Source organism: Myxine glutinosa, chromosome 1, assembly GCF_964187855.1.
Source record: "Myxine glutinosa chromosome 1, kmMyxGlut1.1, whole genome shotgun sequence".
In the NCBI taxonomy this organism is placed as follows: Eukaryota; Metazoa; Chordata; class Myxini; order Myxiniformes; family Myxinidae; genus Myxine; species Myxine glutinosa.
Window position 1 is genome coordinate 229504423 of NC_136261.1, and position 11820 is coordinate 229516242.

Below are 11820 nucleotides of genomic sequence, written 5' to 3' on the forward strand. Positions count from 1 at the left end.
TCCTCGCTCCCCAACCCCTAGCTCCTCGCTCTCCAACCCCTAGCTCCTCGCTCTCCAACCCCTAGCTCCTCGCTCTCCAACCCCTCGCTCCTCGCTCTCCAACCACTCGCTCCTCGCTCTCCAACCCCTAGCTCCTCGATCTCCAACCCCTAGCTCCTCGCTCTCCAACCCCGAGCTCCTCGCTCTCCAACCCCGAGCTCCTCGCTCTCCAACCCCGAGCTCCTCGCTCTCCAACCCCTAGCTCCTCGCTCTCCAACCCCTCGCTCCTCGCTCTCCAACCCCTCGCTCCTCACTCTCCAACCCCTCGCTCCTCGCTCTCCAACCCCAAGCTCCGAGCTCTCCAACCCCGAGCTCCGAGCTCTCCAACCCCGAGCTCCTCGCTCTCCAACCCCTAGCTCCTCGCTCTCCAACCCCTCGCTCCTCGCTCTCCAACCCCTCGCTCCTCGCTCTCCAACCCCTCGCTCCTCCCTCTCCAACCCCTCTCCCCTCACCCTCCAACCCCTCGCCCCTCACTCTCCAACCCCTCGCTCCTCACTCTCCAACTCCTCGCTCCTCTCCCGTCTCATTCATTTTGGAAATGGAAGTTTCCACGCAACACATGAATTGTCACGTTCCTCAAGAGGAAGTGTCTCGTAATCATCAAATGACAAATGGAAAGTAAATTACATTGTGAAAATTAAAGATTTCAAATAAACCTATTTAAAGTGTATGTGCACATAACTAATTTTAAAAAAACGAAGAAATATCTCTCGGTAATTTCCTGAAACATATTTTACTTCCGGATAATAATGTTGAATGAAATAAGAACGAAGAAATATATGTCGTTTTTGTGACAACTGTCATCAAAAGTAAAAGTAATATATCTTAATGGAAAAGAAAAAGCGAATTTTTAATATATGTTGACATTTTCCCCGACTGTTATTTTAGGCGGTGAATTTTCGTGTATCATCGTGGCACGATTTAAAAAAATATATCTCGGCAATTTCCCGTGTGTGCGTGAATGTTCTCAATTATTTCTGACACCGAGTCTAAAACCATCGATAAAAATTAAATCAGATGGTGAATTCGGGATAAAATCGTGAGAGTAACTCAATGAATGGGCTTTATTTTACCGGCCTTTGGGAAATCATTTCGTTCCATAAACAGAAACTTTCATGGGATTCTCTTCCCGTTTTTTTTCAACCGAGTCTAAAACTATGTTAGCGACTGTTAAAAATGAAATGATATATCGAATTAGAGTTGAAATAAACCTGTGAGAGAGAGAAAGACAGCACGGGCCTAACTAAATAGGCCTCAAAGCTATTCAAGTTAATAAAATGGTGGATATTTGTTTACATGAAGCCTCTCCAAGAATGGGTGGAGCTTCTCTGTAAACAGAGTAAGCCACACCCCCGGACAAATGGACGGACAGACAGACAGAATCACCTTCGCCTATTATAATATATACGAGTGGGGTCACCCGTGGGAATCCCACGGGCATGGACGTGTGTGACATTTCGACATATTGAGTTAGATGCTGCACCTGTTTCACAATAGCACACACACACACACACACCTCGTTTTTTCATTTCTGTATCTCACAATTCGGTCTCTCTCTTATTCACACACCCACACAAACACACACACACACACACACACACACACACACACACACACACACACACACACACGTACACCGACACACATACACATATACACACATATACACATACACACACATATATACACACACACGCAAACACACATCCACACACACATGCACGCACACGTACACACACATGTACACCGACACATGCATATACACATACACACATATACACATACACATATGTATACACACACATGCACACACATACACATATACACACACAGACACATATACACATACACACACACACAGACACACATACACACATATACATACATACACACACACACACGTACACACACATGTACACCCACACACATGCACACACATATATATACACATACATACACACATATATATACACATACACACATACATACACACATATATACACGTGTACACACACATGTACACCGACACACATGCACACACATACACATATGCACATACACACATATACACACATATATATACACATACACACATGTACACCCACACACACACATACATACACACACACATACACACACACAAATACACACACATATACACATACAGACACACACATATATACACATGCACAAAAACACACACACACACATATATATACACACACATACACGCACACACACGTACAGACAAATGTACATCGACACACATATGCACACACACATACATATATATATACACATACACACACACACAGACATATATATATATACACACATACACATATATGCACGCACACACACACACACACACACATATGCGCGCACACGCACACACACACACACACGTCCCACATGTATATATCCCACATCCCACATGTATATACATGTTTAAAGTGTACGTGCCCTTCCCCCCTCCCCCGCCCGGCAACGCTGAGTACTTCTGCTAGTAACTAATGAAATAAAAACGAAGAAATATCTCTGGGTAATTTCCTGAAACTCGGTGAAATTCGCTGAAATTCGCTCGGTGTATCGGTGAAATATTTTATTTGGGCGGTGTATAATTGCTTCGAATGAAATATCTCTAAGCAATTTCCCGTCTGTGTTTCATGTCCATGCACACGTAAAATGGAGTTTGTTTTTGCACACGTGAAATGAACATGTGAACCTTTACTTCCGGATAATAATGTTGAATGAAATAAAAACGAAGAAATATAGTGGGGTCACCCGTGGGAATCCCACGGGCATGGACGTGTGTGACATTTCGACATATTGAGTTAGATGCTGCATATTCATTTTTACAAAATGGTTACTGGCAAGTCATCAGATCCAGAAATGGTGTAATGAACACAATTGATTTATTTCACATAATATGTGACCCCTCACTCCTCTCCACCTGACACTCTCCTCTCTCCACCTGACACTCTCCTCTCTCCACCCAGCACTCCTCTCCTCTCCAATCCCTCACATTCCTCTCCTCTCCAATCCCTCACCTCTCCAATCCCTCACACTCCTCACCTCTCCAATCCCTCACTCTCCTCTCCAATCGCCCCTCACTCGCCTCTCCAATCGCTCCTCACTCGCCTCTCCAATCGCTCCTCACTCGCCTCTCCAATCGCTCCTCACTCGCCTCTCCAATCGCTCCTCACTCGCCTCTCCAATCGCTCCTCACTCGCCTCTCCAATCGCTCCTCACTCGCCTCTCCAATCTCTCCTCACTCGTCTCTCCAATCGGCTTTCCCCGTCTCGTTTCTCTCGTTTTTCTCCCGTCTCGTTCTTTTTCTTGCTCCAAATCGGCCCGTCTCGCCCGTCGGAATCGGAAATCGGGCCGTCTTGCTTTCTTGCTTGCGCGTAAATAAATTGTGTTCATTACACCATTTCTGGATCTGATGACTTGCCAGTAACCATTTTGTAAAAATGATTGTGCAGCATCTAACTCAATATGTCGAAATGTCACACACATCCATGCCCGTGGGATTCCCACGGGTGACCCCGCAAGTTTGCATTGACGTTCGTCGATGGACTCGTTCGCCCGTCTCATTCGTTTTCTTGCTGCATCCTGTTCAAGTCTGCGTTCTTCATCGATCGTCTCATTCATTTTGGAAATAGAAGTTTCCACGCAGCGCATGAATTGTCACGATCCTCAAGAGGAATTTGTCTCGTAATCATCAAATGATAAATGGCAAGTAAATTATATTGTGGAAAATTAAAGATTTCAAATAAACCTATTTAAAGTGTATGCGCACATAACTAATAAAAAAAACGAAGAAATATCTCTCGGTAATTTCCTGAAACATAATTTACTTCCGGCTAATAATGTTGAATGAAATAAAAACGAAGAAATATATGTCGGCATCATTGTTGACGTTTTTGTGACGACTGTCATCAAACGAAAAAGTAATATATCTTAACGGAAAAGCAAAAGCGAATTTTTAATATATATCGACACGTTGCCGTCGGTGTCATGTTGGGCGGTGTATGATACACCATGACGCGATTTTTAAAAATATATCTCTGCATTTTCCCGCGTGTGTGGATTGTTCTCAATTATTGCTGACACCGAGTCTAAAACCATCGATAAAAATGAAATCATATGGTGAGTTAGATTGGAGATAAAGGCGTGAGAGAGACTCAATGGCCTTGAAGTTACAGGCGTTTGAGAATTCATTTCGTTCTATAAAGGGCAACTTTCATTGGATTTTCTTCCCGTTTTTTTTCAACCGAGTCTAAAACTATGTTAGCGACTGTGAAAAAGGAAATGATATATCGAATTTGATTTGAAATAAAACTGGGAGAGAGAGCAAGACACCACGGGCCTACAAAACAACCCTCAAAGCTATGCGAGTTAATAAAATGGTGGATATTTGTTTATAATTATATGAAGCCACTCCCAGAAGATGGAGCTACTCTGCAAACCGAGTAAGCCACACCCCAGACAGACACCCAACAGACAGACAGACAGAATCATCTACGGCTATTATAATATAGATATGTATATATATATACAACAGTCATGTGATTCACTTCTGATCGGACTGTCGACTGAAGACTGAACTGAAGACTGAAGACGATCGGACTGAAGACTGTTGGAGCTTCACTGATTTACTCACCTGCTTTAACCTCACTCAACATGTCAACTTTCCTACCCATAACCGTGGTCACATTTTGGACCTTGTCTGCTCTACTGGACTAATTTTGCACCATCTCTCTGGCTCTGACCTCACTCTCTCTGACCACCTAGCCATCACTCTGACCATCAACATCCCCACCCCAGCACCAAGGCATTATCGCACTATCAACTTCCGTAAGCTAAACGCTCTTTCACCTGCCTCATTCTCATCGACCCTCTCTGAAAAAATGTCCACTTCTCCCTTCGTTGACCTCCACACCCCTTCTGACCTCACTGACTACTACAACCACACTCTCTCCTCCTGCCTTGACCAACTTGCGCCTATAAAAACCAAAACAGTTTCTTTCACCCATTCTGCTCCCTGGTTTACCCCTGAACTCCGCCTGATGAAAACTCGTGCTCGCCAACTTGAAAGACTCCGCAATAAAACAGGTCTCACAGTTCACTCCCAGGCCTACAAGGACCACATACAACACTATAAAGATGCCCTCTCCTGCGCCCGCTCCGCCTACTACTCTCAAATTATCCACTCTGGCTCCGGAAACCCAAAAGCACTCTTCTCTACAATAAACAAACTCCTCAGCCCCCTGAACACCACCACCCAGTCATTCACAATAGACAACTGCATCTCCTTCCTTTCATTCTTCCAACGCAAAATTGAAAACATCTACAACAGCTTGACCACCGCCGCACCCGCTCCCCCTCAAACCACCTGCCCCCCCTTATCCTGCCATCCCCTGTCTCAATTCTCCCCAGTCTCCCCTACTGACCTCTCTGAACTCCTCATCGGAATGAAAACTGCCACCTGCACTCTTGACCCCATCCCCTCTAGCTTTGTCAAGGCCTCCCTTCCTGCTCTCTCTCCACTTATCATTGCAACAATAAACTCCTCCCTGTCTACAGGCATCGTCCCACCATTCCTCAAAATTGCTGCTGTTACCCCCATTCTGAAAAAACCTGGACTAAACCCTGACACCCTAAATAACTTCAGACCCATCTCCAACCTACCCTTTCTGTCAAAGGTTTTGGAACGCGCTGTAGCCACTCAACTCAAACATCACCTCTCTGCCAATAACCTGTATGAAACATTCCAATCCGGATTCCGCTCCAACCACAGTACTGAAACTGCTCTCCTCAAAATCACCAACGACCTTCTCCTCTCCTCTGATGCTGGCAACCTCAACATTCTCATCCTCCTCGACCTCAGCGCCGCCTTTGACACCATCGATCACACCATCCTCCTCACCCGACTTGAAACCACCTTTAACATTACCGGCACTGCCCTCTCTTGGATTAAATCATACCTCTCTGACAGACGTCAGTTCATCTCCATCAATAACTGCAAATCCCCCACTGCTCCCCTCCCCCAAGGTGTCACCCAAGGTTCAGTTCTTGGCCCCCTCCTCTTCATCCTTTACCTGTCCCCCCTCGGTCACTTAATCCGCCGTCATGGTCTCCAATTCCACTGCTTCGCCGATGACATCCAGCTTTTCATCTCCACCAAGTCCATCTCCACCGCCACCCACTCTATCCTGACAAACTGCATCACTGAAATAAAATCCTGGCTTCAAATCAACTTCCTCAAACTTAACTGTGATAAATCTGAAATAATCATCATTGGCCCAAAAACGCTCACCAAGTCCACCCATAACTTTGCCCTCAACATCGACGGTTTCCCAGTATCCACCTCCCCTCACATCCGGAATCTTGGCATCATCTTTGACCAAACCCTCTCCTTCGACAAATACACTAAACAGATCACAAAGACAGCCTTCTTTCACCTGAAAAACATCGCCCGTCTCCGTCCATCCCTCTCCTCCGTGGCTGCAGAAACCCTCATCCACGCCTTCATCACTTCCCGTCTGGACTACTGCAATAGCCTCCTTTATGGTTCACCCTCAACAATTACCAATAAACTCCAATACATTCAGAACTCCGCTGCCCGTCTACTCACCCATTCCCGGACCCGTGACCACATCACCCCCGTCCTTTACAAGCTTCACTGGCTCCCCATCTCCCAGAGAATCCAGTACAAAATCCTCCTCTTGACCTACAAAGCCCTCCATAACCTGGCCCCATCCGACCTGGCTGACCTCCTCTCCAGACACACTCCCACCCGCAACCTCCGCTCTGCTGGTACCAACCTCCTGACCCCCCCCCCCATCCGGACCAAATTTAGATCCTGGGGGGACAGGGCCTTCTCCATCGCTGCTCCCACCCTCTGGAACTCGCTACCTCACACCATCAGAGACTCCTCCTCACTCACCACATTCAAAACATCACTCAAGACCCACCTGTTCAACACTGCATTCAACATTTAACCCACAGCATCTAACCCCTGACTATCTCCTCTCCTTCTCCCTCCTTTGTGCTTTGAATATTTCCCTATTGATTCTTCTTTTTTGCAATTGTCTTTATGTTTTGCTATGCATTATGTTTTGCACTCTGTCAAAGCGTCTTTGGGCTTCCTGAAAAGCGCTATATAAAATAAATGCATTATTATTATTATTATTATGTGAAAAAGTAAGTACACCCCATGTAAAGTTTTGACTTTTTCAACATATTTCAACATACAGCTATTTGATCTTCATTTCAACAATATTGAAAGATAAAGGTGATATAATATAACAAATATCATGAAACATTTACATTTTGTAGTCCATTGTATAATTTAAATAAACATAAATGCAAATTTCGCATGTGGAAAAAGTAAGTACACCCCTACATTTATCACTACTTCAAATACCTAAAATTAGAATCAGGTGTACCAGCTCAGGTGCAAATGATTAGAACATCGTTAGAGAGGAACTTGGAGGAACCTGTCTTATTTAAACCTCAGACATTTAGTTTGGTTTGCTCTTTGTTGTTGAAGTGTGCGGCGTCACCATGCCGAGATCAAAAGAGCTCTCTGAGGCCTTCAGAAAGAAGGTTATAGATGCCTACGAGTCTAGGAAGAGATTTAAAAAGATCTCCAAACAATTTGAAATCAATCATTCGACTGTCCGGAAGATCATCTACAAGTGGAGAAGATTCCAAACAACTGCCAACTTGTTCAGGCCAGGCCGCCCCAGCAAGTTCTGCCCGAGAGCAGACCGCAAGATGCTGAAAGAAGTCTCTAAGAACCCCAGAATGTCATCACGGGACCTACAGGTAGCTCTTGCCACTGTTGATGTCAAAGTGCACGAGTCTACCATTAGAAAGAGGCTGCACAAATTTGATCAACATGGGAGGTGTGCCAGGAGGAAACCTTTTCTGTCAGAAAGAACATCAGGGCAAGACTAAAGTTTGCCAATGAACACCTAGGCAAAGACCAGCACTTCTGGAACAATGTGCTCTGGACAGATGGGTCAAAGGTAGAGCTATTTGGCCACAGTACCAGAAGACATGTTTGGCGAAAACCAAAGACAGCATTTGACCACAAGAACCTGATACGAACTGTAAAGCATGGTGGTGGAAATACTATGGTTTGGGGCAGCTTTGCTGCATCAGGGCCTGGGCAGCTCACCATCATAGAATCCACTATGAATTCTTCATTGTACCAGAGGGTGCTTGAGGATAATGTGAGACCATCTTCTCTGTCTGGAGAAGTTGAAGCTCAACCGAAGGTGGACCTTGCAACATGACAATGACCCTGAACATACCAGTAAATCCACCAAGGAATGGCTGAAAAGAAAGAAATGGAGGGTTCTGGAATGGCCAAGTCAAAGCCCGGATCTAAATCCCATCGAGATGTTGTGGGGGATTTAAAACGAGCTGTGCATGCAAGAAACCCCTCAAACATCGCACAGCTGAAAGAATTCTGCATGGAGGAGTGGGCAAAAATTTCTCCCAGTCGATGTCAGAGATTGGTAGACAGTTATAAGAAATGCCTACTTGAGGTTATTTCTGCGAAAGGGGGCAATACCACCTATTAGAGCCAAGGGTGTACTTACTTTTTCCACATGCAAAATTTGCATTTATGTTTATTTAAATTATACAATGGACTACAAAATGTAAATGTTTCATGATATTTGTTGTATTATATCACCTTTACCTATCAATATTGTTGAAATGAAGATCAAATAGCTGTATGTTGAAATATGTTGAAAAAGTCAAAACTTTACATGGGGTGTACTTACTTTTTCACGTGTGTGTGTGTGTGTGTGTGTGTGTGTGTGTGTGTGTGTGTGTGTGTGTGTGTGTGTGTGTGTGTATGCATGGACATATATGTATGTGTGTGCATTCAAGTTGCTGGTGTTGGCTGCTATCTCCACACATGGGTGGGTTTCATGATCAGGTCTACCAGGTCTCCTTTTCTCTGCAACCGCTTGTCTGACCAATGCAAAACTTTAAACATAGGAGGGACTACCCACGGATCATATTTTATTGATAACTCTGATGTCATAGATCACATGGTATGACAGCCATATTGGCTTAAAGGAAACTAGAGCGGCACTCTTCGATGTCACAATGTTGACCAATATGCCTCCGCCCACATTATTACATCATTATACATACTTGTACCAAGTTTGACTGAGATCCCTTCAGCAGTTCTTAAGTTATCGTGTTAACGAAATAATTTTTATTTAACATGACCTCTAACCTTTGACCTCTTGATCCCAAAATCTAATCAGTTGTTATTTGCATCATATTATATAATTATACCAAGATCGGTGAAAATTCCATCACTGGTTCACAAGTTATCACGGTAACTATTTTTACCTAACATGACCTTTGACCTCGTGCCCCTAAAATCTAATCAGTTCATCTTTACCTTATTATACATACCAGCACCAGGTTTGACTGAGATCCCTTTGAGATCCCTTCAGCCATTCTTAAGTTATCGCAGTAACGAAAACCCATCACGGAAGGACACATTGACAGACGGACAGCAGGATTGACAACCCGAAAACATGATGCCTCTGGCGACTTCGTCGGTTGAGGCATAGAAATTAGATATCTCTGAAACCGCTCAGCGAAAATTTTTTACACTTAGCATGCCTCATCAACTCCCCATGGGGAAAAAGCAATGATGTCATCGGTGAAGTGGTATTTCAGCGGTAATTTCTTGAATTAAATCCTTATCCAAAAATCGGAAACTTAATATATCTGATCGACAACCCGATGTGAGTGAAGAATTAAATTTATCAACTGGTGGTCACGTGGTGTGGCGGCCATATTGGATTGAAAATAAAAACGGAAAAAAATCTTCTCCAGAACCGCTTAACAGATCGATGTGAAACTTCATATATATGTGATAGACTAGCCATGGGGAATGTAGTTTTGTAGCGGCTGCCGCTGGGGTTACACAATCGCCTTGCACCTATCAAGGACGCGGAGCGATCACCAGGCCGGGCTCGTCCAGGACGCCCGGGCAGGCCCGCGCTCGACTTGCCAGGCCTCGGTCGGGACGCCCGGGCAGGCTCGCCCTCAACTTGCCAGGCCGCAGCCGGGACGTGGGGCCACGCCCCCTGGCGCCAGGCCTGGGCAAACCCCCTGGCGGAATAGATATATATTGCTGACCGTAAAACGTTTTTCCCAGAGTGCCTGAGTGTTTGATTCGAATAAAGCAGCTCAGATGAATTCAAGCTTTTTGTCGCGTCCATTCTTTCGATCGACGTGGGAGCCACAGCTCCTTCATTGGTGACCTACCGACATGGACACGGCAGTGACGCTTAAACTGCCTACCTTCTGGGAGGCTCACGCGGCTGTTTGGTTCGCTCAGGCGGACTCTCAGTTCGCCCTGCGAGGCATCACCGCGGACGACACCCGCTTCCACCATGTTGTGGCGGCGCTTGGTTCCGCCACCGCGGCCCGCGCCTTGAGCCTCCTCGAGCACCCGCCGGCTGCTGACAAATACGGCGCGATTAAGAAGCTTCTACTCGATGCTTTCGCCCTCCCAGCGGCGGAACGCGCACGGCGCCTGCTCGATTTGCCCGAGCTCGGCGACACGCGCCCTTCCGAGCGAATGGACTACATGCTTTCGCTGCTCGGCGAGCACTCTCCGGCATTCCTGTTCCGGGAGCTGTTCCTCCGTCAGCTGCCTAACCCGGTACGCCTCGCCCTGGCAAGCACGACGATCACAGATCCCCGGGCCCTTGCCAGAGAAGCCGACAAAATCTCCGCCGCGGGACAGCGCATCGCAGCGGCGACATGGGACCCGCCGCCGCCTGATGCACCATCCATGGCGCCCGAGCACCCGGCGCGTTCGACGGCCGAACTGCCGACGCAATTGGCGGCCGCTATACCGAGCCGACCACGTCCAGCACGACGTCCGAAGCCTCCACCCGACCAAGCGTGGTGTTCCTATCATGCCAGGTTCGGACAGAAGGCCCGGACATGCCGACCCCCGTGCACCTTCGGCGGGTCGGGAAACGGCCAGGCCGGCGTTCATTACCTGCCATGAGCGCCGGCCACAGTCACACGGGCAACTTACTGTTCATCACGGACAAAGCGTCCGGACGGCGCTTCCTGTGCGACACCGGCGCCCAACTGAGCGTCATGCCCGCCTCTGACCAGGACAGGCAATCCGCGGTTTGCGGCCCCTCCTTGGTTGCGGCCAACGGATCGACTATCCGCACCTTCGGCCCGCGCAACGTCACCCTCTGCTTCGGCGGCCAACGCTTTGCTTGGACGTTTGTAACCGCCAACGTGCCCATGGCTCTGCTAGGCGCCGACTTCCTCTGCGCACACGGACTGCTGGTGGACGTCCAACGGCGTCGTTTAATCAACGCTGAAACCTTCAGCTCCCTGGTATGCACATTAAGCAGCTCCGCGCCGACCGAGCTGGCATGCACCGTCCCGGCGGCGAACGAGTTTGCTCGCCTGCTCGCGGAGTTCCCGGCCCTCACGCGGCCGACGTTTTCGGCCGTCGCAGTACGGCATGGGATCGAGCACCACATACCAACCACGGGCCCGCCGGTCTACGCCAGGGCCCGCCGCCTCGACCCAGCCAAGCTTGCCGTTGCGAAGGCCGAATTCGACGCGTTGGAGCACCTCGGCATCGTGCGGCGCTCCGATAGCGCGTGGGCCTCGCCACTGCACATCGTGCCAAAGCCGGGGGGTGGATGGCGCCCGTGTGGCGACTACCGCCATCTTAATGACGCTACAACACCC